The sequence below is a fragment of the Balaenoptera ricei genome, chromosome 5 (genome assembly GCF_028023285.1).
Source record: "Balaenoptera ricei isolate mBalRic1 chromosome 5, mBalRic1.hap2, whole genome shotgun sequence".
Classification (NCBI taxonomy): Eukaryota; Metazoa; Chordata; class Mammalia; order Artiodactyla; family Balaenopteridae; genus Balaenoptera; species Balaenoptera ricei.
Genome location: NC_082643.1, coordinates 51,794,767 through 51,802,956, shown reverse-complemented (window position 1 = coordinate 51,802,956; position 8,190 = coordinate 51,794,767). Strand labels below are relative to the sequence as shown.

Genomic DNA, 8,190 nt, shown 5'->3' with positions numbered 1-8,190 from the left:
TTCTTCTGTCGATGGGCATTTAGGTTGCTTCCATGACCTGGCTATTGTAAATAGTGCTGCAATGAACATTGGGGTGCATGTGTCTTTTTGAAATATGGCTTTCTCTGGATATATGCCCAGTAGTGGGATTGCTGGTTCATATGGTAATTCTATTTTTAGTTTTTTAAGGAACCTCCATACTGTTCTCCATAGTGACTGTATCAATTTACATTCCCACCAACAGTGCAAGAAGGTTCCCTTTTCTCCACACCCTCTCCAGCATTTGTTGTTTGTAGAAATTCTGATGATGCCCATTCTAACTGGTGTGGGTGGATACCTCGTTGTAGTTTTGATTTGCATTTCTCTAATAATTAGTGATGCTGAGCAGCTTTTCATGTGCTTCTTGGCCATCTGTATGTCTTCTTTGGAGAAATATCTATTTAGGTATTCTGCCCATTTTTGGATTGGGTTGTTTGTTTTTTTAAGATTGAGCTGCATGAGCTGTCTATATATTTTGGGGATTACTCCTTTGTCTGTTGATTCGTTTGCAAATATTTTTTCCCATTCTGAGGGTTCTCTTTTCATCTTGTTTGTAGTTTCCTTTGCTTTGCAAAAGCTTTTAAGTTTCATTAGGTCCCATTTGTTTATTTTTGTTTTTATTTCTATTACTCTAGGAGGTGGATCAAATAATATCTTGCTGTGATTTATGTCAAAGAGTGTTCTTCCTATGCTTTCCTCTAAGAGTTTTATAGTGTCTGATCTTACATTTAGGTCTCTAATCCAGTTTCAGTTTATTTTTGTGTATGGTGTTAGGGAGTGTTCTAATGTCATTCTTTTACATGTAGCTGTCCAGTTTTCCCAGCACCACTTATTGAAGAGACTGTCTTTTCTCCATTATATATCCTTGCCTCCTTTGTCATAGATTAGTTGACCATAGGGGTGTGGGTTTATCTCTGGGCTTTCTATCCTTTTCCATTGATCTATATTTCTGTTTTTGTGCCAGTCATATTTTCTTGATTATTGTAGCTTTGTAGTATAGTCTGAAGTCAGGGAGTCTGATTCCTCCAGCTCCGTTTTTTTCTCTCAAGACTGCTTTGACTATTCGGGGTCTTTTGTATCTCCATACAAATTTTAAGATTTTTTTGTTCTAGTTCTGTAAAAAATGCCATTGGTAGTTTGATAGGGATTGCATTGAATCTGTAGATTGCTTTGGGTCATAGAGTCATTTTCACAATGGTGATTCTTCCAATCCAAGAACATGGTATATCTCTCCATCTGATGGTATCATCTTTAATGTCTTTCAACAGTGTCTTATAGTTTCCTGCATACAGCTCTTTTTGTCTCCCTTGGTAGGTTTATTCCTAGGTATTTTATTCTTTTTGTTGCAGTGGTAAATGGGAGTGTTTCCTTAATTTCTCTTTCAGATTTTTCATCATCAGTGTATAGGAATGCAAGAGATTTCTGTGCATTAATTTAGTATCCTGCAACTTTACCAAATTCATTGATTAGCTCTAGTAGTTTTCTGGTGGCATCTTTAGGATTCTCTATGTATAGTATCATGTCATCTGCAAACAGTGACAGTTTTACTTCTTCTTTTCCAATTTGTATTCCTTTTATTTCTTTTTCTTCTCTGATTGCCATGGCTAGGACTTCCAAAACTATTTTGAATAATAGTCATGAGAATGGACATCCTTGTCTTGTTCCTGATCTTAGAGGAAATGCTTTCAGTTTTTCACCATTGAGAATGATGTTTGCTGTGGGTTTGTCATATATGGCCTTTATTATGTTGAGGTAGTTTGCCTCTATGCCCACTTTCTGGAGAGTTTTTATCATAAATGGGTGTTGAATTTTATCAAAAGCTTTTTCTGCATCTATTGAGATGATCTATGCTTTTTATTCTTCACTTTGTTAATATGGTGTATCACATTGATTGATTTGTGTATATTGAAGAATCCTTGCATCCCTGGGATAAATCTCACTTGATCATGGTGTATGATCATTTTAATGTGTTGTTGGATTCTGTTTACTAGTATTTTGTTGAGGATTTTTGCATCTATATTCATCAGTGATATTGGTCTGTAAGTTTCTTTTTTTGTAGTTTCTTTGCCTGGTTTTGGTATCAGGGTAATGGTGGCCTCATAGGATGAGTTTCAGAGTGTTTCTTCCTCTGCAAATTTTTGGAAGAGTTTGAGAAGAATGGGTGTTAGCTCTTCTCTACATGTTTGATAGAATTCACCTGTGAAGCCATCTGGTCGTGGATTTTGTTTGTTGGAAGATTTTAATCACAGTTTCAATTTCATTACTTGTGATTGGTCTGTTCATGTTTTCTATTTCTTCCTGGTTCAGTCTTGGAAGGTTATACCTTTCTAAGAATTTGTCCATTTCTTCCAGGTTGTCCATTTTGTTGGCATAGAGTTGCTTGCAGTAGTCTCTTAGGATGCTTTGTATTTCTGCAGTGTCTGTTGTTACTTCTGCTTTTTTATTTCTAATTTTATTGATTTGAGTCCTCTCCCTCTTTTTCTTGATGAGTCTGGCTAATGGTTTATCAGTTTTGTTTATCTTCTCAAAGAACCAGCTTTTAGTTTTATTCTTCTTTGCTATTGTTTTCTTTGTTTCAATTTCATTTATTTCTGCTCTGATCTTTATGATTTCTTTCCTTCTGCTAACTTTGGGTTTTGTTTTTTCTTCTTTGTCTAGTTCCTTTAGGTGTAAGGTTAGAGTGTTTATTTGAGATTTTTTTTGTTTCTTGAGGTAGGCTTGTATACCTATAAACTTCCCTCTTAGAACTGCTTTTGCTGCATCCCATAGGTTTTGGATCATCGTGTTTTGATTGTCATTTGTCTCTAGGTACTTTTTGATTTCTTCTTTGATTTCTTCAGTGATCTCTTGGTTATTTAGTAATGTATTGTTTAGCCTCCATGTGTTTGTATTTTTTTACGGTTTTTTCCCTGTAATTGATTTCTAATCTCATAGCATTGTGGTCAGAAAAGATGCTTGATATGATTTCAATTTTCTTAAATTTACTGAGGCTTCATTTGTGACCCAAGATATGATCTATCCTGGAGACTGTTCCATGAGCACTTGAGAAGAAAGTGTATTCTCTTGTTTTTGATGGAATGTCCTATAAATATCAATTAAGTCCATCTTGTTTAATGTGTCATTTAAAGCTTGTGTTTCCTTATTTATTTTCATTTTGGATGATCTGTCCATTGGTGAAAGTGGGGTGTTAAAGTGCCCTACTATGATTGTGTTACTGTCGATTTCCCCTTTTATGGCTGTTAGCATTTGCCTTATATATTGAGGTGTTCCTATGTTGGGTGCATAAATATTTACAATTGTTATATCTTCTTGGATTCATCCCTTGATCAATATGTAGTGTCTTTCCTTGTCTCTTGTAATAGTCTTTATTTTAAAGTCTATTTTGTCTGATATGAGAATGGCTGCTCCAGCTTTCTTTTGATTTCCTTTTGCATGGAATACATTTTTCCATCCCCTCACTTTCAGTCTGTATGTGTCTCTAGGTCTGAAGTGGGTGTCTTGTAGACAGCATATATACGGATCTTGTTTTTGTGTCCATTCAGCCAGTCTATTTCTTTTGGTTGGAGCATTTACTCCATTTACATTTAAGGTAGTTATCAATATGTATGTTCCTATTACCATTTTCTTAATTGTTTTGGGTTTGTTTTTATAGGTCTTTTCCTTTTCTTGTGTTTCCTGCCTAGAGGAGTTCCTTTAGCATTTGTTGTAAAGCTGGTTTGGTGGTGCTGAATTCTCTTAACTTTTGTTTGTCTGTAAGGTTTTTAATTTTTCTGTTCAATCTGAATGAGATCCTTGCTCGGTAGAGTAATCTTGGTTGTAGGTTTTCCCCTTTCGTCACTTTAAGTATGTCCTGCCACTCCCTTCTGGCTTTCAAAGTTTCTGCTGAAAGATCCATTGTTAACCCTACAGGGATCCTCTTGTATGTTATATGTTACTTTTCCCTTGCTGCTTTTAATATTTTATCTTTGTATTTAATTTTTGATAGTTTGATTATTATGTGTCTTGGCATGTTTCTGCTTGGATTTATCCTGTGTGGGGCTCTCTGCACTTCCTGGACTTGATTAACTATTTCCTTTCCCATGTTAGAGAAGTTTTCAACTAAAATCTCTTCAAACATTTTCTCAGACCCTTTCTTTTTCTCTTCTTCTTCTGGGACCCCTATAATTCAAATGTTGGTGTGTTTCATGTTGTCCCAGAGGTCTCTGAGCCAGTCCTCAATTTTTTTCATTCTTTTTTCTTTATTCTGTTCTGTGGTAGTTATTTCCACTATTTTATCTTCCAGGTCACTTATCCGTTCTTCTGCCTCAGTTATTCTGCTAGTGATTCCTTCTAGAGAATTTTTAATTTCATTTCTTGTGTTGTTCATCATTGTTTGTTTGCTCTTTAGTTCTTCTAGGTTTTTAAAAAATGTTTCTTGTATTTTCTCCATTCTATTTCCAAGATTTTGGATCATATTTACTATCACTACTCTGAATCCTTTTTCAGTTAGACTGCCTATTTCCTCTTCATTTGTTTGGTCTGGTGGGTCTTTACTTTTCTCCTTCATCTGCTGCATATTTCTCTGTCTTCTCATTTTGTTTAAATTACTGTGTTTGGGGTCTCCTTTGCACACGTTGCACGTTCATAGTTCCCATTGTTTTTGGTGTCTGCCCCCAGTGGCTAAGGTTGCTTCTGTTGTTTGTGTAGGGTTCCTTGTGGAGGGGACTGGTGCCTGTGTTCTGGTGTGTGTGCCTGGATCTTGTCTTTCTGGTGGGCAGGGGCACATCAGGTGGTATGTATTGAGATGTCTGTGAACTTAGTATGATTTTAGGCAACCTCCCTGCTAATGGGTGGGGTTGTGTTCCTCTTTTGCTAGTTGTTTAGCATGGGGTGTCCAGCACCGTAGCTTGCTGGACGTTGGATGCAGCTGGGTCTTAGCATTGAGGTGGAGATCTCTGGGAGAGCTCTTGCCTCTTATAAGAGCCCTGGAGGTCTCTGGTGGTCCAATGTCCTGAATTTGGCTCTCCCACCTCAGAGGCTCAGGCCAGAGCACCAAGACCCTGTCAACCACACGGAATTATCAAGATAGTGGTCACTGGCAAGTGAAACCACAGAGAAGAGGCCCGTGCTATGCCTTGTCCTGACGAGCAATTTTCAGACTTCAACTCATTCCGGCAACAGGACGACTAGGTCGGCAATGCGAAGCAACACAGGGTCTGTGAGGCGGGCGGTGCTCAGCCGGAGCGTGGCCTGAGGGGCCCAGTTGAAGCCCTCAGGGAAGGCTGACAATGGCCAGAACTCCGGGCTCCTGTGGCCATGGCCTCTTTGGGGTCTCCCTCCTAGCGTCAAGTTGCTCTCACTCCTGCTTTGGCGGGCGTGCCTTTACCCTGAGCTTCTTCACAAGGTGAGCGCTCCCTGAGGCGATGTGCCCAGGTAAACTTTTTTCTCAGATCTTCAGCAATAAGGACAAGAATGCCTTAGGAAGTGACAGAATAACTGCAGATGTATAGGCACCGAGAGTGAGATCACAAAACAAGTTTGTGCTGCTCCTGGTGGCACCTGATTCACAGGTGCTCAATAAATGGCCGTTACTTTCACTAGTCTGTAAATTCACTAGGGCTCCTTGGTTTCTTTCTTGGGTAGCCACAACAGAGGTCTGTCTGCATGCTCTGCAATCTTTGCACAACCAGGGAAGTGGGGTGGCCGCACCCCCATGTGCCACATCCACACGGCAAGCTACATCCTTTACACTACCCTAGCCTCCCCCACCCAGAGACCTTCCACATGGCTCTAAACCAGGCCTTAGTCAGGCCCTGAGAGATAAGGTTGTGAGGGTGTCCACCTGGAGCTAGTAGCTCAGATTGGGCACCGCCTGTCCCAGAAGATCTTACAGACCAGCTCCAGCAGGTAACCTTTGGTACAGCTCCTTAACTTCTTCATGCTTTGCTTTTCCTTTATGCACACTTTGCTTACGCATCTCGGCCATTTCAATACACCACTCCTCAAATTTGGAATTATCCCCATCTACCAGCTCTTGAAGAAAGGCTGGTACCTGAATAGTTATGTTGGGTTTTTCTTGAGTTTGCAGTCTATAAACCAACATGTACGCATTTCGAGAGCAGTGAGTTCCTTTGCCACACTTGGGTATACATGTCTGGGATTTAGAAGGTTCTGCTAGATCTTCCTCAATCCCTAGTTGTAATTTCTTCCCCTCCATCTTTTCTATGTCTTCGTCGTTAAACTTATACCATTCACCAGACCGTGGATCTTTCACATGGGCAATGTAGTGACCAGGATAAGCGCTCACTTCTCTGTGTATGAGGACTGCACTGCGTTCATACACATAGGACCCACCTTTGTGTTCCACATAAGGATCCATATCCAAAATTTCTGAGAAGCCAGGGTAGGTATTCAGCTTTTTCTTATGTCCAGTTTGCCGGTCAAAGACAAAACGCATTAGCTGTAAGTTCAGAGTACAAGGAAGACTAAGGAGTCAGATCTTCCTTGTTGCATTCTGTTTGCTTTGACAGTTTTCACAAAAGTACCAGTTGTCTCCTAGTTTTTCTTCCTTCAAAAATTCTGAGATACAATCTGTTAACTGTTTGTGGCCTTGTATATTTAACTCCAGTTCATAAAACTTTGATAAAAGCTTAGATTCTCTGCAGCACTGATTGCAGACAGTTACATAAGCTTATTCCCCACAGAACTGCTGTTGGACAATGTCCCTCACATCGGGATTCTTTTGTTTAGACAAAGTATCTTCCAAAAGAGACATAAAGAGCTTTGAAAATTCTTGGGCATCCTGCTGCTGCCCTGTGTCCAAGCCCAAAGCTTTAACAAATCCTGATGGATCAATGTAACAACTATTACTGATTTGCAACAAGGCAAATAAGTACTGGAGATGCTCACAAATTTCTTGAAGCTCATCTTTCTCTTCTTGGATACCACCTCCCATCATGTATTCACTATAGGTGCTTGGACATAAGTAGAGCGCCTGCAGAAGCTCCAGGTTAAGAAACCACGCTTGAAAAAAATGTGTTGACATACCAAGTAGCTCCCAGGTTAGTGAGGCCCGCAGATGAGTTCTTTTTTCTCCTCTCACAGTTGGGGTCGTCAGTGTTATGAAAACTATTTTCATCTGTTTCTCCTAACCAAATGTGCTCACCGATCCCAAGCAAGCAATTCGGATTTCCTTTGCAGTTTCGTCTGCACACGCCGCGGATGCAGGGCTCCAGCCAGATGTGCTCCTGCGACACTTCCTCGGGCGCCACCGTCTCCGCCCAGCGCCAGGCCGCCTTCTCCAGCTGCAACCGCGGGGCCATGGCCTTGGCCCGAGGAGCCCCTCCTGAGCCCGGCGCTGCTGCTGTCGCCGCCCAAATGGGCTCCGCCACCGGCGCTGCTGGGGAAGCGGCGTCTCAGCCCCGGTCCAGGATAGCGTCCTGCGCACCGCTAGTCTTCCAAGCGGGCCGAAAACTTCTGATTTGATAAAGTTAGATGAATTTTTTGAGCTGCAACAATATCTTTTTTATTTTCCTCTAACGGAATTCATGTTAGATTACATGGCCTATTTCTATTGCTGGCTGACAACTTTGTCTTGCCAACTCACCGTAACATGAGCATCTGCATTTAAAGCCCGTGTCTACTTTAAGTAGCTCCCAAGTCAAATTCTAGGACCTCTTACTCCCCTGAGGTTTCCCTCCTTTTTTTCATTTCTAAGGTGATCTAAGCTTAAGGGGCCTTGGATATTTTCCTGGCATTCTGAGACGGACGCCTTGTCTGCCTGACTTTCTCCGTATTTGCTGATAACTTCTGGGTGTCTGTTGATCTTGACTAGTCCATGTTCTTGTAGGCTGACACCTTCTTTTGAAAGTTGTGATACCCACCACGACTGATTCTCATCCTCCGCACCCTCTGCGCTATTCAGTGGGACTCTAAGCTGACCGCTCACTCTTAGATACTTTAATACCCTGGGGGAGGGGGGAGGGGGAACGGGGGGGGGGGGGTGGAGAAGGGCACACTCTTTCTCTTTCAACAAAGCTTGTCTTTTGTAAACCAAAGGCTTTCAGATTCCTGCATTTGCTATTTGCTTACAAAATTTATTCAGAAATGTGTTCTAGGCCAGCACAGTCCGGTTTCTGTGACAATGGAAATGTGCTTTATATAACTGCACTGTCCCATACAGTAGCCACTGGT

General features: G+C 41.0%; 1 pseudogene; it reads right to left on the bottom strand.

Moving 5' to 3' along the window:
• Window positions 1-5,884: 5,884 nt before the first annotated feature.
• On the bottom strand, window positions 5,885-7,319 carry LOC132366441 (ubiquitin carboxyl-terminal hydrolase 48-like; annotated as a pseudogene).
• Window positions 7,320-8,190: the final 871 nt, after the last annotated feature.